The sequence below is a fragment of the Camelina sativa genome, chromosome 10 (genome assembly GCF_030686135.1).
Source record: "Camelina sativa cultivar CO46 ecotype springtype chromosome 10, ASM3068613v1".
Lineage (NCBI taxonomy): Eukaryota > Viridiplantae > Streptophyta > Magnoliopsida > Brassicales > Brassicaceae > Camelina > Camelina sativa.
Window position 1 is genome coordinate 20,556,566 of NC_141889.1, and position 9,531 is coordinate 20,566,096.

Below are 9,531 nucleotides of genomic sequence, written 5' to 3' on the forward strand. Positions count from 1 at the left end.
ATGTGTGTATTCGACAGTTCGTTCCACTCTATCGACTTTAGAGAGTATGACATGGTGTGTACCAATTGCGGCCTATGGTGGGTGGCTCAGTATATAGCTGAGATCCTGTAGTATTGTATTTGTACTTTAGGTGTTTCAACTAAACTACGATCTGAAGGTGTTGTATTATGTTCGGTATTTACATCTACTACAACCTTTGAAAACTGTTTGTCCTAGCGTTTACGTTGTTTGGATATGTAGTATATTTGTAATGAGTAGACTAATTGTGTACCCTTAGTTTACACCCGTTTTCATATGCCTATATCCATTTGCTTACATAACGATCACTATAAATTTCGGGTATTCTTCATTAAAACAATTTAATGGATTGACTGACGTATTCAAAGACACAATCCGACCCACAAAAAAATATAATGCTAGCACTGTAAGCCTTATAAATTGGGCCACACTACTATCCATGATAATTGAGCAGAAAATTTTGGTGTTTGCATGATTACATTCATATTTACAATTAATTACTTAGTGAAATATTTGGACCTTACTGATAATTAATTTCAAGTTCAATACACAATTGCACAATCAATATCTTCCACATTTATTTAGTGACAACAACGCACAGTTCAATTAGTAGTTTCTACCGCAGTAGCCGAAGACTTTAGTCAGGTGAAGTAGTTGTACTTACGGAAATTATTAGACAGACGCTGCATACTTATTTTTAATTATAGCATCACTTATAGTTGACGTTGATAAATTGTGCACAAAATGTTTTAAGAAACAAATTGTGCACACTAGTGAGTCTTTGAATAATGTCCTCACAAAAGCGAAAACCTATCCGATTGTGTACATGGTGGAATTCATTAGGGAGGTAATAATGCGATGGTTTGGTGAAAGGAGGAAAATAGCTGCCAAGTGTATGTCTTTGGTAACTCCTGAAGCTGATGACCAGTTTTTGCAAGAGCTTCCTGAATCTGGGAAGTTTTCAGTTATGATGTCAGGACCGTGGAATACCAAGTGACTACTAAGACAGGCGAGCATTTCCATGTTGTTCTAGACCGGTGTACGTGTACCTGTCTAGTGTACACAAGGTTAGGAATTCCGTGCGAACATGGTCTAGCGGCTGAAATACATTTTGGGATCAATCCGAAGTCTGTTGCTTCTACGTGGTATCTGCTTAACACTTTTACAGCTTCTTATCAAGAACCTGTTTTACCATTTGAGGATCCAAAAGACGTTGATATCCCAGTTGATATCTTTGAACTTCATTTAATCCCTTCACATAGTAGAAGACCACCGGGAAGGCCAATTTCAAAGAGGATTAAATCAAAGGGAGTAAACCGGGTTAGTAGTTATTGTATCGAATTTGTTATTATAGTTACGCACCATACTTTATATTAGATATGGGACACCTCAAGTAGCACTTTCCATTTATTATTAACAGAAAAGAAGAAAGAAACGCTCTCGTCCAAATAAGTGTACAGGTGTAGAAGCTTGGGCTATAACAAGAAGACTAGCAAAAATCCAATTTCAATAAATTGCTTTCACTGTAAACCGCCCAATGTAGGGTGTGTATTGTTATTCACTTGTTTGGTTGTACGGTTACTGAACCATGTGTACATACACATCATAAACTATGGCTATGTACGTACATATAGAAGTTGTTGGAATACTAATAACTTGTTTGGTTGTACGTTTACTTAATCATGTGTACGTACACATCATAAACTTTGGCTATGTACATACATATAAGGTTTTCGAAATCCTCTTCACTTGTTTGGTTGTACGTTTACTTAACCATGTGTACGTACATCTTAAACTTTGTCGTTGTACTTACAAATACAAGTTGTTGGAAAATTTAGCATACTTTTTATAACTGTTTCGTTAGACCTGTGTACCTGTGAACGTACTCAGAAATTAATTGTGGGTGGTAATAAATATCAGATAACATCCTAATTATTCAGAAATAATAACAGAGTCCGTGGAAATAAAACATTTAACATCCTAATTATTCAGAATTAGTTCAAGCATAAAGAGCATTTAGATCTTACAAAAATATGATAAAGTACATTAAACTTAATCCTCTCCATTTTATTCTTCTGTTCCTGAACACTCTCCATCATCATCTATTGTATCGTTTTGAGTCCCTGAGCTCCCGCCTGTCTGCGCAATGCTTTCATTTTTGGTTTCTAAGTTATCCCCATCCTGCTCCATCACATGGTTTATGTGGTAACATGCAGCAAACTCAGATCTGTAATTATGGATAGTGGATTTCAACCTTTTCGCATTATGAACATTTCTATTTGGAAGGTATCATACATAATAATTACTTACATCGACTGGTAATGTTCAAGTCCGTCGAAATCTGGTTTTATGAAGACTCTCGACGAGGCTACTGTGTGTACAAGACATGGTGCACCTACAGAGAGTCGCCATATTATGTATCAAACAAAAGTACATGTTTTTGAGACAATCATAACAATTTAATCGTCCATACCTTCATAACTCCCAACCTTCCAAAACCGCATGACACTAAAGATTGGTTCGGATTTGTGTAACAGATGACACCCGTTTTCTTCCTAACAAGTGATGAATGAAGAGGCATAGTTGGCTATGGCAAGACACTTTATACTTTCATTCCTAACGTGTTGTTACCCAGTTAATATAAATCCTACCGATGAAAATATATATACATTTAGGAAATGTGGTTTACCTGCCATTGAGTATAGTGAAGACAACTTCACTACACATGCCATTCTCATCTCTTCTTTTCACTTCCACACGAACAATGCACCCACAAACATCTTTATTCGGGGAAAAGGGATAATTTATACATCCAATTTTAGTAACTCTCGGATATATACATATAAACATTTCTGTAATTAAAGATAATACTTACCGAAAGATATGGGATAAGTAACTCTGCCATGATATATATCTTCCAAATCCTCGAAACGGAAGTAATTTTTCTGATTCAATGGTTCGAGCAGCTTCATCGTCGATTCATCCGTAAATTTGATTTGGTATGGATGATGAGTATTCCTCTCATCGTGAGTTGGGTTAATTATTTTGAAGTCCCGAATCATATACCACTCACCATTTTCAATATCCCGCGGGAGTTTTTTCAGGGTACCCTCTAGAAACGTGACTTCGATTGTTCCACCCTATACCAATTACATTTATATATATATATATATATATATATATATATATATATAAGTACTGTTAGATATACCGAGAGAAGGATAAATTGTTTAACTAACTGCTCTAACATGTTCATCCACAAGTAGTAGAACCCTTTTTTGTAAGAAAGTGTGAATACTCCAAGAATCCAACACCTTCGCGACGATAACCCAATTTTTTCTCCCGGGTCGAAGATCAGCTATAGAATCGATGTTGATAGTCATGGTTTTCTGAGATTACGATTTCTTTTTTTTGTTCCTGAACAAAAAAGCGAAAGGTGAGAGAATTTTAAAGAAAACGAAGAGCAAGGAAGAAATGTTGCGTCTTACACGTGCTGCTTCGTCCCACCTTTTGTTATTAGCGTCTTTTCGAGTTCCAATGTCTTATTAACTGATGTATGTATTTCACGTGTTTCTACGTCCATATTCGTAGTTACCGATTTTAGGTTTATGGTTTATTTTCTATGTTATGTTTGTCTCTGATGTTATGTACGGTGCCCTACATTTGTGTACGTACAGTCGTTTGGCTGCCATCAACTTAGCGATTTTTGCCAACAAATCGTTAGGAAGATCCGGGTTACTTATTTTCTTAATAGAATGTAAGAATTATGTGATCATAGTTCAATCTTAAATAAGAATCGGTTATTGACATGGTTGAGGAATTTGTAGTTTGATTTAAAGGCTTATTGATATAAGTGCTTGACAAGATAGCGAGGTGACATCAAACCACTAAATGTAGTTTCGTGGATGTTGTAATAGTTCTTATCGGAAAGTATCTGTGCATAAACTCCAATTCAATAATAATTTATAGAATCTGGTTTTTACCGACATATACATTCTGTTAATGAATAAAACAATGTACGTACATTACACCCATGTGTGTCATTTAACAGCCAATTTAGTATCGTGTACGTACATTGTCTTATAATCAACACTTTCGATTTGAAGGTACTTCTCTATATTTTGCCTATACCCTGAAACTGTACGTAGACTATGTACGTACATATATGGAACCTACGTACATAGATATAGTATACGTACATAGATATAGCCTACGTACATTGTTGGAACCTATGTAAATAAACAACAACCAACCAACTTAAGAGAAGGAATTAAACAACAATTTGAAGTCAATAAACTTGTCTCATCCTAACATACGGTTTTGGGACATTAGAATAAACAACGACAAGATAATAGGTAAAACAAGCAAGGGTTAATGGAAATTCAAATTGTCGACCCAATCCCATGTTCATAGACGTCCATCGCGTACTTCATACGTAAATCGTCAACATTTTTGTCGCTGATTCTCAAGCAGTCAGTCTCCGGATAACCCATGCTTACCAATTCTAAAAATTTCATAGCAAAAGGTCCACAATCTCTTGTCCTATCGTTTTGACCTAAAGGATTAACTGATAACATCATTGTTTTACCCATTTTAGCAATAGTTTTAGTATGCATTTAGGAAGAGTTTGATATGATTTCAAGGCTTTAATGTCCATTATCAAGTATTTTAGGTTTCAAGAAGTTTTTACAGGTTTTATAGCAAAAAGGACCAAAAGGCAAGAAAAATACGTTTTAGGAATGTTTCAGAGCTTTACAGTACGGGCAACGTTTGAAGAACTTCCATAACTCACATTTCGACGTACTTGGTGTCTATGGAAAGCTGAGAGAGTCATCTTTCTCCTCGATGTAGAATCAAGTAAATCCATCTAAACATCCGGGAGTTATGCCCGATTTACCAATACGTACCTTAAACCAACCTAAGAAGAACCATCAAGCCAATGGGCTTTTATTGAAGGCCTGACCAGCTACCACCACGGAGGCCCAGTCCAAGTCCTCACCACCGTTCTAGAAGCTTCCTACGCCGCCCTTGCCATGCACTTATCAAGAGAAGACCTTTCTACCCTTACAAAACACTAAACCTAGACAAACCCCTATAAATACTCTTCTAAGCCTTAGGGTTTTGAGTGTGCAATCATTGGAGCAGCCAAGAGACACGACCAGAGGAGCAGCCGACGTCCAGATCTCACCCTCGACCCTCTCTTTGAAGCTTTGAGATCCACCAACTCTTTCTATTCTATTTGCTTTGTACTTTGTTTCTAAGGGAGAAGATCCTACAACTTTGTTTGACAATCATTGAAGTAATATCTAAATCCTTTCTCTCTATTTATTCTTTTATGTTTATGAGTTTATTAAACCTTGCTTTGATGATTCCCTTAAACATGCTAGAGTATTTTTCTAGTTGGGGTTAAAGGGATAATCAAGGGGGGAGATGATCTTAGTTTAGGTGGCAATTTTTAGGATTTGTTAAATTTAAATCTGTTTATTCTATGCTTTAATTCTAAGTCTTTACTTAATGCTTTAAGTTAGCCTCATGAACTAACTATGATCTAAAGTGTGTGTGCTTTGCCAAAAGCTTGCATGTGTGCTTGACCTAGCTTAGATGTGTGGGGAGACATAGGAAGCACATACCCCTTACCTATGGAATTCCACGGATTATAATCGAACCTGTTTTAAATGCTTTGATCTATGCGTCGTTGCCTGCGACAGTTGAGTAACGAATTGTAGTGATCTTAGACGGTTTGCTTGAGAACTTTAAGTTAACTGTTCATTAGTGTTTCGTAGTCCGAGTTTTAGATAAACAAACTAACCCTACACTTTCCTAGATAGATAAATCATTGAACCCCTGCGATTCCTCTTGATGCCCAATGTTTGTTTCATTTATTTTATTTGCATTTTATTTACGTTCATTTGCTTGCTACAACCGTGACAACCAAAACCCTATTTTTATTGAGTCCTAGCCTTACTTACCTCCGTCAGATTCCGTTGAACAACAACTCTCTCTTTGTAGGATCGATCCTTAAATCTACTACCGATTAGCTGTGCACTTTCAGCAGTTGTGTGGTCTTTTTAAGGTAAAAGATTTGAAGTGAAAAACCACACACATCATTAACCCTAGAAAAGGTAAATGGAGCGAGTCGGTAATTGATGTCAATTACCGAGTGAAGTAGGAACGGTATCATCTCAATCATTGGCTGCATCTTCGTCTTGAAAACAGCATCTCTGGTGTTACTAAGCAAAGGATCATAAGTGGATACATTCCTCGTTTTAAGATTTATGACCACTCTGACCCAATGCTCCAGTTTCCAGTTCATAGCAGCATATACAACATCAACATCTTCAAGCCACTTCAACCTTGGTTCGTGATGCATCCAATCTCCATTGACGATGTTAATGAGGACTTTGTCCCATACGATATTCTCTTTCTTCAAGGTCTTGGAGAAAACCTGGAACCTTTTCGTCAACTCGTAAAATAGAACATAGTCAATAATGACGCTCCCTCGTTTTATCAATTCTTGTCCGTTCTTTTTCCACAGCATTAGGGCAATCATTTCCATGTGCTGCACATGTTGTTAAACCGAACTCAGTTTAAAATCACACCAGAAACAACAATATATGTATAGTTTAAACTCGTATTTACCCAATAACAATTACCTATGTGTGGACCCATTGTTGAGGCAATATAAGATGGGAGAAGAAGAGGTGATCTGCTTTGCGGAATCCGAATAGGTTGTGTATCCTGCACAATATAATATGAGTAGATAGCCAAAAACAACCCAAACCGAATAAAATATAAAACACTTACACATCTTCACGTTGAAGCAACTCGGTGAATCTGGCGTATTTACCATGATAAACATCTTCCATCGGATCGTATGCAACAGATCCAGCTTTTATCACTATCGGTAGAGATGGTAGAATGTCAGGTGGGTTGATGATGACCATCGTGTCTTCCCTTGCTGACTCATCGACAATAATAACTGGATGAGTCACCAGTTGATGTGATCCACTTGAAATAACTTCCACTCCTGAACAGTTATCTGGTGGATCTGCAGTTTCTTCACAACCCACCACTAATTCGCCTTCCTTCTGTTCTACGTCTCCTTCGACCTAATACCATGTACGTACATAAAATTATACATATATATAGAACAATACACTTATTAAGTAGACAGTACATGTTCGTAACACAAATAGTGTCGAAAATCAAATGTGTAGTTACAATTAACTGCCATTGGTCTTCAATTGTGGTCTCACGAACAGGTCCTTCGGTAGTGTTAAACACCTCTACTGTTTCACCCTCCTGATGCAGTTCTTGCCCATCCACCTATTCAAAATAATCGACCGTTGGTTATTCGTATATGTTACCGAATGTATTTTTGAAGATGGTATAGAGGACATCATTTAAATAAACCATCGCAGGTGATAAAGAGATAATCACATATTTAATAGACTTACAAATGGAGATGCTTTGATGTTTGCTTCATCATAAACCAAAATGTTACAACCATGATCATCAGGTACCTCATTTCTTTTTGATGTGTTCAGGTGCAGCAAAATCTACAACAAAGATGAATGAAGTTGGAATAAGAAGGTCCCTAATTATAAATAACATATAATGTCATACTTACATTGGATACTAATGATTTAGTTGGTGATACCTCACCACCAAGGGTATCTTCACCGCCGACATCATCCGGGCAACTATGATCGCCTACCTTCTTATAACATACAATGTATGTGTACGTACATTAGCTATATCAAACATATATGTAGGTATACAAAATTCAACAAACTAAAGTGTGCGTACATTTGCTCCATCGTCCCGAGATGGATGGTTCATATCATAATCGCGAACATCGGCTTCCTACCCAGCAGCAGGATTATGGGTAGTATCCTACAATAAACCAAAATAAATGAAGGAGGAGGTTAAACAAAATGTTTGACAACGACAGTTATATCGGAAAACTTTATTCATAAACACAAACACCAATAGTAAAACTGATGTCATCCATTTGTTGGGGTCGAACTACTCCATCACCGCTCACCGATTTTTCACCATGTTTATCATCATTCTGACCTTCAACGTTTCCAACATCCTGTGCAAACCACGAGAACAACAAAATTTAATATATCTACGATGTGGAAATCATACAACACTGATGTTAGTGGGCATAGGAACCCTAGCAGTGTCACCAACTTCCATGATATGAACCTTCTCTCTTCTTTATTTTCTAACCATTAATGAACTCATTCTTCGAAACTTATTCCTTTTCCCACTTTTTCTGTGTGACTGTTGCTTTGACTTCTTCTCTGAACCCATCTGACTACCAGTAGAAGATTCAGGTTCCTCATAGTCGTTTCCTTTAACCTCCAATAATGCAGCTCTTATCTCTGTACGGACGAAGCTCTTCAACTCTGCATGCATTTCCTTTAGCATTGCTTCTTGCTTCCTGAATAACCGGCTGAGTTCAACTGCATACCTTTCAAATCACACATCGTCCAAAGCTTGAACACCATTGGGCGTACCCCCCACTTCCACATTCACTGCCGTAGATGTCTTCAGTTTCTTATTTTCAGTTGTTGATGTTTCTCCTTGTTTCCTTTTTTGACATCCACCTGTAACTATAACACCAATAACCAAATATCAGTTCATAAAATATGCTTCGCATAAGATTTTAATATCGCTTTCAAACAATAACACAATTGTCAACATACCTTTCTCTTCAGATCGTATCTGTTTTGGGAACTCAGCATCACCTCCCACCCATATTGCCTCATCCCATTTGTGGCCAGCATTAATGAGATTTTCAATGTTCTCGACTTGATGGTCTTCCTTCTCATCACGCCAGGAGAATGATCCACGAGAACAATGCTCCACTGATTCGACCATCCGCCTAATAATCAACAATAAAATGATACATGTATAAGAAAATATACACCAATAAGAGAACTTATACTTTTATATCACATGTGTACGTACAATATCAAGCACAACCAAGTACGTACCTCTTTAGCAGCCTCACATGCAAAAATGCTTGTTGTAGATTGGGCGCAGTTTAGACAGATTATGAATCGATCTTTGAGAAAACTTTTGATCATCTTCGTCAGACCGTATTGATTTTGCAAGTGATGGGACAGTTTCAAATGCCAACAGTTGTAGTGAAAGAGGAAATCCATTAACAGCTACTGACCGTCGCTTGCAACTTTTCACTAATCTCTCAACATCTGCAGGACAATTAAACCCTGTAATGTTCTCCAACGTCCTCTCAAATGACAACCTTCCCCATGGGTATTTGCAGAAAAATTCAATATTCTTGGTCATCTCCACTGTTTTGGATGTAGGTTTGACTGGCTGAGTAACGCATGTGAGTACACCATCGACAATTATTATCAGCGACAAAGCAACTTTCTTCCACATTTCCATCTCTTCAGTCTTCAACATCTGGACCAAGTCGGCGATTGTTAGTTCCTTTTTCTCCCCGAATAGAGTCTTCCAAACACTCTTACATCC

At 37.3% G+C, this 9,531-nt stretch overlaps 1 pseudogene; it reads left to right on the forward strand.

Moving 5' to 3' along the window:
• Window positions 1-871: 871 nt before the first annotated feature.
• LOC147936295 (uncharacterized) lies at window positions 872-1,898 on the forward strand (annotated as a pseudogene).
• Window positions 1,899-9,531: the final 7,633 nt, after the last annotated feature.